The following is an 11,426-nucleotide window of genomic DNA, read 5'->3' on the forward strand; positions in this document are numbered from 1 at the left end:
TTTGTATCATGTTGAAGGCATCAGGAAATTTTAAAACCCTCAACATTTTCCCATGGATATTTTTTTTTCAATAAAAGGTTTTAAAATGTTAAAAAACAAAATGTCTAAAATCTTTAAAGATTCCATGTGAAGACCCAGAAAATCTGAGACAGTTTCCAACCTCATGAAACTTTGATATTTTATTTTTATTTTTTAATGATTAAACTAGCTTTATTTTGTTATATTGGAGAAACCATGCTGAGAAGCCATGCTGTCCATTCTGTTAACAAATAACACAAGGATTGCTGTTAACAAATAATAGCAATGATTCCTGCTTAGTTGGTATCTTAACATAAACCATCTTATTTTATGTGACAACACTAGCAAGACAGTTTGATTTCTTTTCTGAAATGTCAGGTTTCTTTCTTGATAGACAACTTGTTACTAAGCTTTATCAATATCAGTAAACATTTCAGAGTTGGCAGAAAACCAGTACATTGTTTCCTAGCTGTACAAATCATTGGAAACTTCCTGTTAACTAAAAAATTACATTGTATGTACAGATGAAAAGAACAGACTGCTATAGTTATTCACAAATTCGTGCTCAACAGATACACAAGGTTTCAAGTCCAAGGTCAATTAGCATTTTTCTGGAACTCCAGAAATTTTAATTTACAATAATGGAAAGTCATCAGCATGAGGTAATTGAGCTACCCATATGTAAGCTTAGCCTGTATAGTAGCTTTTTAGATGTAGAAGTCTAATAGACAAGGCTCTCTCTTAGTGACAGATGTGTTTTTTAAAATGCTTATATGGCTGTGTCCAGTTCATGGTAAATGAGATTGCATTAACTATCAGCATAATTGACCTACTGATAATAGGTCAATTCTCATAATAGTCTATATCACAATAGACTAAGGCTGAATTTAATTGTGATTTTATGGAAAAGTGAAAAGGTTTTGTTACCAATATATTATACCTACTAATCCATAATATACTAATCCATACTGACATACATTCAACATACTAATCCATAAATCTCAATATACAAATCATACATTACATTATGCTGTATATAAACCCAACAATACATTATGCTATATCATGATGTGAAAACAATTGATACAATATGAATATATCTTGAAGGCCCCAGTACCGAGTATCTTTTACTTAATGAAGTAATGAAGGTAATGCATGCCTGTTAGACTTAAATGCCCATTACACTCAAATAGGGTCTTACACATGCATATTTTTCATGTGCATATTCAATATAAAGTGGTGGATTTTGTCTTCTTCAGCTGAGGGCTGCTCGACTTAGACCCAGTAAATTCAAGGTTTTATGTGCTATCACTTGCAAGACTTCACACCAGCAAGGCAATATATTTTTACACCTTAGGTAGTAAGATTCATATTCAGAATCTTGTAGCAGACATTTCACCGATACAATTTGGCTAAATAAATTGCTTTCTTGTAGACCAAATGTTATATAAGTGCAGAATATCTGCTACTAATGAATACAAAGATGAAACCCTAGATATAATTGTCTCAAGTGTTTAAAGTCTATATCTTTCCATCCTGCCTTTTGGGTGTCTTTGAATGACTTTGGCCATTCTTTTTCCTTCATTAAAAGTTAGAGATAACTACTAAATGTTTATGTAACAATTCTGTCTGTGAATGAAATCTTGCTACTTTCAGTTCTTACACCAATCCACTTAGAATCCTTTGCTTATAATGGAAAACAGAAAATACGTTTTCTAAATTGGGGGTCCCCAACCCCCAGGCTGTGGCCCACTATCAGGCTTCCGCCTATTCACAACTGAGCATGTACATGTACATGCATGTTGCTCTGCTGTTTGTGCAAGTTGAACTGCACATGTGTGCATGCTGCTCACTTGGCTTGGTTTCCCCCTCTGCTGGCCTGCCAAGTCGCAAAGGTTGGGGACAGCTGTTCTAAATAATCAAGCCTTCTTATATGTATGTTCTGATCCTAATTAACCTGTAGAATCAGGGTTTATGGAAGGAAAATAGCATAAGTTCTCCTCAAGATAATTTCATATGGACTGATTCAATTCAATAAATCACCATTGCTTGTAATTGCTGCTTACTTTTGTAGCATATTCCATTCCTGAGTGACAATATGCTATTTTGATCACAAGTGGCCTAGTAATCAGAGTGGATACTCCAATGGACAGTTTCATTCAGCTTCCCCTTAGCTCTACCTTATTTTAATGAACCACTGATACATTATTAAGGATTTTTTTAAAGCAGAATTGATTGATGTCTTCCTGACCTTGAGATTATTGGAGTTTCCCTTTCTCTAGCATTTTAGCTGGGGGAGTCCTTTGTGTGAGTCAAATTTCCACTATGCTGTTTTTAGTGATAATATAGAAACATTTGTGCATTCTCAACAGGGGCTTCTACTACTGAGTTTTCAGAGAACCTTGAAGGAAATTGCCTTTGGAAGATGACTGCTGATAAGCTCAGCTTGACACTGAAAGAAAAAATAAGGTCTTTGCCTTAATCACATTGATTCGTGGATGTCCTTGTCCAGCATTAGGAAGGCTGGCTCAATTCAAAACTAGCTAATCACTCTCAAATATTATTTTAGGCTTGAAGTGGGCAGACAAAATGGAGTGTGATGTATATAAACTTGTAAAGATTATATCTTTACTGTATTTAATTAATATATGCAGCCACCAACTTTAAGCTAAATATCATAAGCTGAACATTTAACTTAAAACATTTGAGAAAATTTCAAAATAAATATATTTATCTAATACATGTGAGGACAATCTGCCTGTGTCATCTTTCACATTGATTGCCAGAGTTCATTTGACATTTATCTGAAAAGATAGTCATCTGATACTACAAGTAATTGTGCCAGATGGACTTGCTTTTGAATACATTTACACTGAGTTATCTCTTCAGTTCCTCAAAAGTTGGCTGTGTAATGCTGAGAACAAAAATAATCACTTCCTGACCTGGGCTGTAGAAAGTATTGGAAAAGCAAACATCCTTTCATATATATGGTGCATCAAAGAGAAACACATTAATTTCTTACAAACATATATGCATATCATCCATGAATTTATATTATTTGCATTTCTCTGGCCATGTTTTAAAAAGGAAATTAGATGTCTACCTCCTACGATGCAGACTTGCAAAATCATAATCATAATCATAATAAGCTTAGGATGGCTAAAGTTCAGTTCCTTCTAATGATAGATTGTGTGCTTATTCTCATTTAAAGGAATAGCATTGCAAAACAAACAATTGACACTCGACCATTTTCAGTCTCAAGCAAATAAACTTGGCTAATTTCTCAAAACCAGATGCCATTGTGCAGTTACATAGATCCAAAATTAGTTTTAACTTTCAGAGTGATCTTGTGAAAATTCCTCAATGAACATGAGACACCTTTTGCTCTCTGTAAACTTAAACGCATACATTTTACAATATATTCTTACGATATTAGCACCATCTTGTGGTCATATATTAGATATTCGCTTATGTTATTGCCTGTTTGAAAAGGCAATACTTACTCACAAGCAGCAAGTAAACTCTACTGAAATAAATAGGAAACATTTGGAACCAGGTTACAAATAAATATCTTTTTATTGCTTCCTAGAGGAAAATGTGCAGTAAATTCTCATTTGCCATCACAGGTTGCAATGCTGTTAGTAAATGCTGAGAAAATTGTTACATTTTCTAGAGTAGAACAGAATATGCGCTGATGGTGTTACCTGGTTTGGTATTGAAACATCTGGAAGAAAACAACCAAGCTCAGGCAGCACCAGAAACCCACAGTTGTTTCAGTGCTAGGATAAGCATTCCATTGTAAATTAGTTTAAATCATTACACTTAATTGGAAAGAATATCAAGTGGAAAATAAAAAATAATATTGATGATTGGTATTCATAAATAATATTTTTATATGATATAGACAATCATCTTAAATAATCATCTCCTTGCTGAGTTTTATCCAAATTAATTCTTGTAGCAGAAAATGTTTATCTCGGAATATTTCAATTCAAGTGGTGAGCCGGCTAAAGTAATACACTCTTATTAAGGACCCAGATTGTTGGGGGCAATATACTGACTTTGTAAACTGCTTAGAGAGGGCTGTAAAAGTACTGTGAAATGGTATATAAGTCTAAGTGCTATTGCATTAACAAGGATTGGAGGGTGGAAGCAGTAGTTGTGATGCCACTTCCTACCTCATTTTTACTTTCAATAAATATAGGTTATACTGGGTCCTTTGAATTTGTGTAACAGCAGTAGAACGGAACTTCTTTACTGAGTGATACACCTTTGTATACATGGAAACTGCTCCAGCTGCTTGCAACTGATTCTCAGCTATAAACACATGCCTGTCATATAGCACAATATGTATGATTCATGGATATTGCCTTTTTACATCCCAATGCTTCCAACATTTTTACAATGTTGGAAGCATTGGGGAGGAGGGGACTGATAATTTCAAAAGGTGACCTCTCAGCTAGTTTTACTGTGTGACCATATCTCTGTGGTATTTATCAGGGTAGCACAAGAGTGAAATAGCAAAATCATAAAAATAATGGGAGTGACCCCTCTTCCCTTATGCATGTGTGTTGCCTCTATAATGAGAGGAAAGGCAAAACACAGCTAAATCTTTGGAAATCAACTTCAACTTCCATTAGGACTTCATCTGTTGAATGAAGAATTTTATTCAATTTTTATTCAATACTCAATTCAGGTTATGACAGATTGGGGTTAAGAGAAGGACGAGCCTACCCCATTGTTACTCATGAGCATCAAAGCTGGAGGTACTTTGCATAGCACTTCGTTTACCGTATATCAGGGTGAAAGTATACCTGATCAAGGCAGCACTTTTCAGCAATGACTAGGATCAGAGGTAATAATGAAGAACATAGATTGTCAAGGACATAGACCACCATTTTCATGCAATATTTTTTTTCTGCTGACTCGAGGATGGATGGATAAGGATTTAAACACAGAAATGGTGAAAGGCAATGATGGAATTCAATTTTTTTTCTACCGGTTCTGTGGGCATGGCTTGGGCATGGCTTGGTGGGCGTGGCATGGCGTGGCTTGGTGAGCGTGGCTTGGTGGGCATGGTTTGGTGGGGAACGATACTGCAAAATCTCCATTCCCTCCCACTCCTGGGGTGGGGATATTGCAAAATCTTCATTCCCACCCCACTCTAGGGCCAGCCAGAAGTGGTATTTGCTGGTACTCCTAACTACTCAAACTTTCCGTTACCAGTTCTCCAGAACCTATCAGAACCTGGTGAATAACACCCCTGGTGAAAGGACCTATAATTCATCCAGGATGCATGATGGGAAGACTTTGACTAGACTGTCTGTTGACCAAGCACTAAATACATTTCATGTCAAAACTTTGTATGAATATGAAGAAGAGAAAGATAGAGAGAGATGAGAGAGAGAGAGATTCGTCAATGTTTATTCTGTTAAAAATATGCCCAATAAGTCTCTCTGTTGCATATACACAGATGCTGAAAATCTGAGTATGATTGCAGTCGAGTATATATTATAAAGGCAGCTTTCCTGACCAAGGACCCACTGATAATTATCTGTAATGTAGCATCTATTCCAAATTTCTGAAGACTGCATACTGATGACTGGCTGGGACTGGTTACAAAGATAAGACCACAGATTAAAACCACACTTTTCAAAAATTCCTGTTTACATCAAGGGGAAAATCCATATTGGCACCATCTGATATTGCAGCTCGGTTATTATTTAAATAAACAAATAACAAACAATGTATTCAACCAATTGTTTAAATTACCATAATATACTGGACCATATACTAGTCAGCGATATTTGATTTGTCTAACACACTAGATAAAATGACATTACTAGTTTGTAGTACCTCTAGCCTCTTCTTCCTTGGAAGATGCTATTTACGTTTTTAAATATGAAGACAATATTATTTTCTTTTTTCCTTCAAAAATACATAGAAAAAAACGCATTAATTATATTGCTACAAACAAATAAACTATTGAATTTTTGTTTATCAGTGCAATACCTTTGCCTAATATTAATCTGGTACACATCAGGCTAAACAAAAATGTGGTAATTTTCTTGTGATTTTAAGAGTTCTGTGAATCTAATTACTGTAGTCTGTAAATTTTGATTTATGGTTTGAGTGTTTGGTAAGCCTAGCGAATTATGTCCTGTTCAACAGACCACAGTTAAGGAAACCTTATATGAATTTATATATTGAATTAATCAACATAAAATAAACCATATTATTATATATTAAGATATATGAATCCAATCATTGCAGCATAAGTTACTTAAGGAAAATCTCTCTCTCCCTCTCTCCATGTGTCCACAGGGTATAAATCACAAGTGTGTGATCAAAATTCTGCCAGTTTTTTATGTATGTCACAAATTATGTATTTTATGTATAGCTCAAATTGCCCAAGGAGCTGCTGATACAGTTCTACACAGGAATTATTGAGTCTGTCATCTGCATCTCTATAACTGTCTGGTTTGGTTCTGCAACCCAACAAGACAGACACAGACTTCAGAGGATAATTAGAACTGCAGAAAAAACAATTACTACCAACCCTGCCTTCCATTGAGGACCTGTATACTGCATGAGTCAAAAAGAGGGCTGTGAAAATATTTACAGACCCCTCGCATCCTGGACATAAATTGTTTATTTTATTTATTTATTTGATTTGATTTGATTTCTATACCGCCCTACTCCTGAAGGACTCAGGGCGGTGCACAGTCAAACAATAAAACACATGCATACAAAATTTAAAAGTAGAATAAAATCAAATTAAATAATTTTGGCCCCGACAAATTTAAAACCCCAAACTTTTAAAACCAATTTAAAATTGAATGTATAAAATACTAAAAGATATTTAAAAATTAAAAATCTTTTACAAAAGAGGGGGAAAATTAGGCCAGGCCGGCCTGGTGAAATAGTAAGGTCTTTAAAGCACGGCGGAAGGTGCGCAGATCCAGGATTTCAACTCCTACCCTCAAAACGACACTATAGAGCACTGGACACCAGAACAACTAGACACAAGAACAGTTTCTTCCAGAATGCCATCACTCTGCTAAACAAAGAATTCTCTCAACACTGTCAAATTAGTTACTAAGTCTGCTTTACTATTAATCTTCTCATTGTTCCTATCACCCATCTCCTCCCACTTATGACTGTACGACTGTAACCTTGTTGCTGGTATCCTTACGATTTATATTGACTGTTTCCTAACATGATTTGATGGCTTATTTGTTCCCTATGACTATCATTAAGTGTTGTACCTTATGGTTCTTGATGAATGTATCTTTTCTTTTATGTACACCAAGAGCATATGCACCAAGACAAATTCCTTGTGTGTCCAATCACACTTGGCCAATAAAGAATTCTATTCTATTCTATTCTATTCTATTCTATTCTATTCTATTCTATTCTATTCTATTCTATTCTATTCTATTCTATTCTATTCTATTCTATTCTATTCTATCTATTCTATTCTATTCTATATGGAGACATCTGCATGCATCCTAGATATCTATTTTCTATTTTACAATCACAGAACTAGAGGGAATAGTAGAATCATATCTTATCCTTTCTGAGGCAGGAAAACAACTGTTAATACCTCCCTGTAAGAGACACTTGTGGTCCTTGTGGAGTTCCAGGTCTTTGCAGGTGGACAAATATTGGTGGACAAAAAGAAAAGAAAAAAGAAAAAAGAAAGAAAACTTTATTTGAGATGCTTTAATTTGGATTCTTGCACTGCAAAGAGGGTTGAACCCAATAGTCTAAATAGTTTGCTGAGCAACATGGTTCATCAGGTTTATAAATTAACCGAGCAGCATTGGAAGATAACTATGATTGCCCAAAGCTACTACTTAGAGAGATTTTATATGTTTAATCTTGTAAGAGAAAAAATATATCCTTGTTGCAACAGTAAAGTAGATGTTAATGTGTTTGGAAAAGGGAAGATTATCTTTACAATTGATCACTGCTGTGAGACTATTATATGTGCAAAACTGGAAAGACTGAAACACCCACAGTGGTTGGTCAAGATGACAAAACTATGAGAGATGGCAAAATGAATGTGTTTGCTTAGAGAAACAAAACTAATTATAGATTTAACCACCATGTTTTCGATTTCTTTTTGGTGGCCCTGATCTCTCAAAATTTTACAACATAAATTCAGCAATTCTTTCCTTTCCCACACCTTGTTTTAACATGTTAAACATAAGAGTCCTAAAAACAGACCAAAAGTATTTTAGCTTAACTAATCTAACAGAGCATGCATATAGACAGAAATAAAAATAGATACTTTGAAGCCACAAATAATTTTGTATGCAGCAGCTTGAGGTAAGAGATAGAAAGAGACCATAAGCCATTCAGAGATCTGTTCAACACTTTACCTGCTATACTCCACAGCCTAAATATGTGCTAATGGGCTAATTTATTCTTGCAAAATTGATTATCAGCCCAAGTGCTAGGGCTGTGTATTGTCTCTCAGCTTAAGGCTTTGTTAATTATTTTGTTATTTGTTAATTTTTCAAGACATTTTTTCTGAAAAATGATTAACTGTTGAGGTAAAGTAATATTTCTTTTATGTGATCAACTGATGAAAATGTTAGGAGCAGAGTACTTAATTTAAATTATTTCATTTATTGACAGGCTAATATTAATGTTTTATACATTGCTGCATGTTATTCAATGTTCAATCAGAGCCTTTTGTCAAATAATCTGTCAGGAACAATTTAAAATAACTTATTATTTTCAGAATCCAATTCTAAAGAAGACAATAATTCCACTACATATGGAGTCATCTTATTAGGCTTTTATTTTACAATATTTCTGGTGGCACTGAGCTCATTGTATATGATTTTGGAAAATGGAAAAAGAAGGCAGGTAATGAGAGTCGTAGATATCAGGGGAAACAAAAGTAGGTTGAATGGAATGACGATTATTTAACTAAATTTTGGGTAAAATGAGATATGAATGGATGTTGAATGATCATAGACCGAATACAAAGGTAATTAATAAAAAGGGTATAGATTGGTCAGATGAAAACAAAGAATGAGGATCAATTTGCAAAATAAATATGTAATAGAAGAGTGAAGAAGTTTCAGGAACAGAAATTCTGGGAAAATCATGGTTTCATGCAATTAATGAAACCCAGAAACAGAGAAGAAAAAAAAGCAATGTATAAAGTTTGTGGATATGCTAAAAGAAAGTATGACTTGCAATATATTTATATGTATTAAGGTCTCTGGGAAACAGCAAGACTGCATTATGGAAATGCAAACAGAAAGTTTCTGGAATGTGCCACACAAAATGAAGGAAAATAAATCAAATTGTGGTGGAGATCCAGTTCTAGGGCCCTGTTATGTGGGGTGCCTCATGGTTCAAATCTCTTTTTGCTCCTATTTAACATCTATATATGAAGCTGCTGGGAGAGATTAGTGTAATCAGTATGTTTGATGATACCCAATTATACATCTTTATGCCAGCCAGGAAAGTAATTGTTCAGGTGCTGGCTCAGTACCTGGAGGTTGTAAGGGCTTGGAGGGACAGAAACTGTGACTCAGCCCTAGAAGATGGAGTAATTATGGATTTTTTATTTCCAAGGGTCAGGGGAGTTGCTATCTCTGGCTCTGGACAGGATAACATTCCATTGTACAATTCTGGTATACAATTTTCTTGAAGATGCAGCTCCTTCTAGAACCGCAAGTGGCAGCCATAACCAGGAGGGACTTGGCACAAATCTGCCTTGTGCACCAATTGTACCCATTCCTGGACTGGAATGTGAGCATCCACACTTTAGTCACCTCCTGTTGGATTATTACAATGTTCTCTATATGGCGTTGCCCTTGAAGACATATGGAAGCTACAAGCAGTCCAGAATGCACAAAACATTCAGTTATAGGTTCCTGTGGTTCTCCCAATAATACTATTGTTGTGTGAACTGTATTGGCTTCCAGTTGATTTCCATTTTTGCTTTCCAGATGCTGGTTATAGGTTTAAAGCTCTATATAGCATAGGGCCAGGTTATCATGGGCCACTTCTCCATGAGGGTATTTGCTCACCCTACTAGGGTTTGATGGGTAGGTGTGCCCCAAGTCCCTTCTCTTAAATGTTGCCATCTGATAGGTCAGTGATGTCTAACCTTTTCTGGACTGAGTGCCCAAAGCAAACACGTGCCCGAATCCCCAAAATGCAATGCTTGTGCGGTCCCCTCCATAAGTGCCCCATGTCTGCACACTTGTCACCCACGCCCCTTCCCACATGCGTGGTAGAGACCTGAAGACCAGCTGACTGGCGGAAGGCGGGAGCATATGCACAGCGGAGCTGAACTTGGGCGACAGCTCACATGCCATCAGAGAGGGCACTGCATGCCACCTCTGGCATGGGTGCCATAGGTTCGCCATCATGGTGATAGGTCCTCAAGACATCATCAATGGCCATTCCAGTTGTTTGGAACAGTCTTTTGTTGAGTCTTTTTGAGGGCTATGCAGATCTGGTTCTTTCCCAAGTATTGGTAGGAGGGGAGGTTAAATTGTGAGAATGTTTGGTCTGGTGCCTGGGTGAAATGGTATCTTTGTTTTTAACTATGTTTTATGGATTGTTTGGGCCATCTGGAGTAGATATAAGAGATAGGCAGCTACATAAATAAATAAATAAATACTTTTGTGATTATCTCAATGAAAATTATAAATAAATAAATAAAATCGCCCATGCACATCTTAATTCATGTCATATACACTTAGCTAGCCATATGCAAAATTATAAAGCTATTTCTAGAAGAAGGTACTGACAAGGCATCAAACTACTTCAACCTTATTAGAACTCAAGCCTGGGATGTGGGAGGTATGGGAGGCAGACATTCCTAAAACTGTGAAACAAAAAGTTACAGCATTTCACATTACAAATACACAGAACAAAACAGAAATAAAGCAGCTGCTTCTCAAACGTAACTAACATACTACAGTTTGATCACAAAAGTCTAGAGCCACTTTTGAACTGAAGAAAACTGCACAACAGTCTTATGTAGCCTTTCTCCACCCCCACTCTTTTCTAGAATGCTGCTCCATTTTTCAATTTGTGCAGATAACTTCTGCTTATTCAGTTCTTGATTCAACTTCCCTATCTTCTTTACTCAAGTTTTGGTCATTCCTTCTAAGTTTCAAATAACCACCAAAATCTTAGTTTTCACACCAAAATCTTAGTTTTCCACCTATTTGTTCCACCTATTTGTTCATGATCTTTTTATTCTTTGGCTTCCCCATCTTTCTGTAGTCTCTTTCTTAAATTCCAGCTTGTGCCTGTGTCCTTTTAATCCTAATCATATCATTTTAAACCCTTTTTCTTCCTAAAAACTAGCTTGCCAACTGCTTTGCTTGCTGAGCAACTGAACTGTTTGTGTGTTCCTTATATCA

The sequence above is a fragment of the Pantherophis guttatus genome, chromosome 5, assembly GCF_059756535.1.
Source record: "Pantherophis guttatus breed Tessera chromosome 5, ASM5975653v1, whole genome shotgun sequence".
In the NCBI taxonomy this organism is placed as follows: domain Eukaryota; kingdom Metazoa; phylum Chordata; class Lepidosauria; order Squamata; family Colubridae; genus Pantherophis; species Pantherophis guttatus.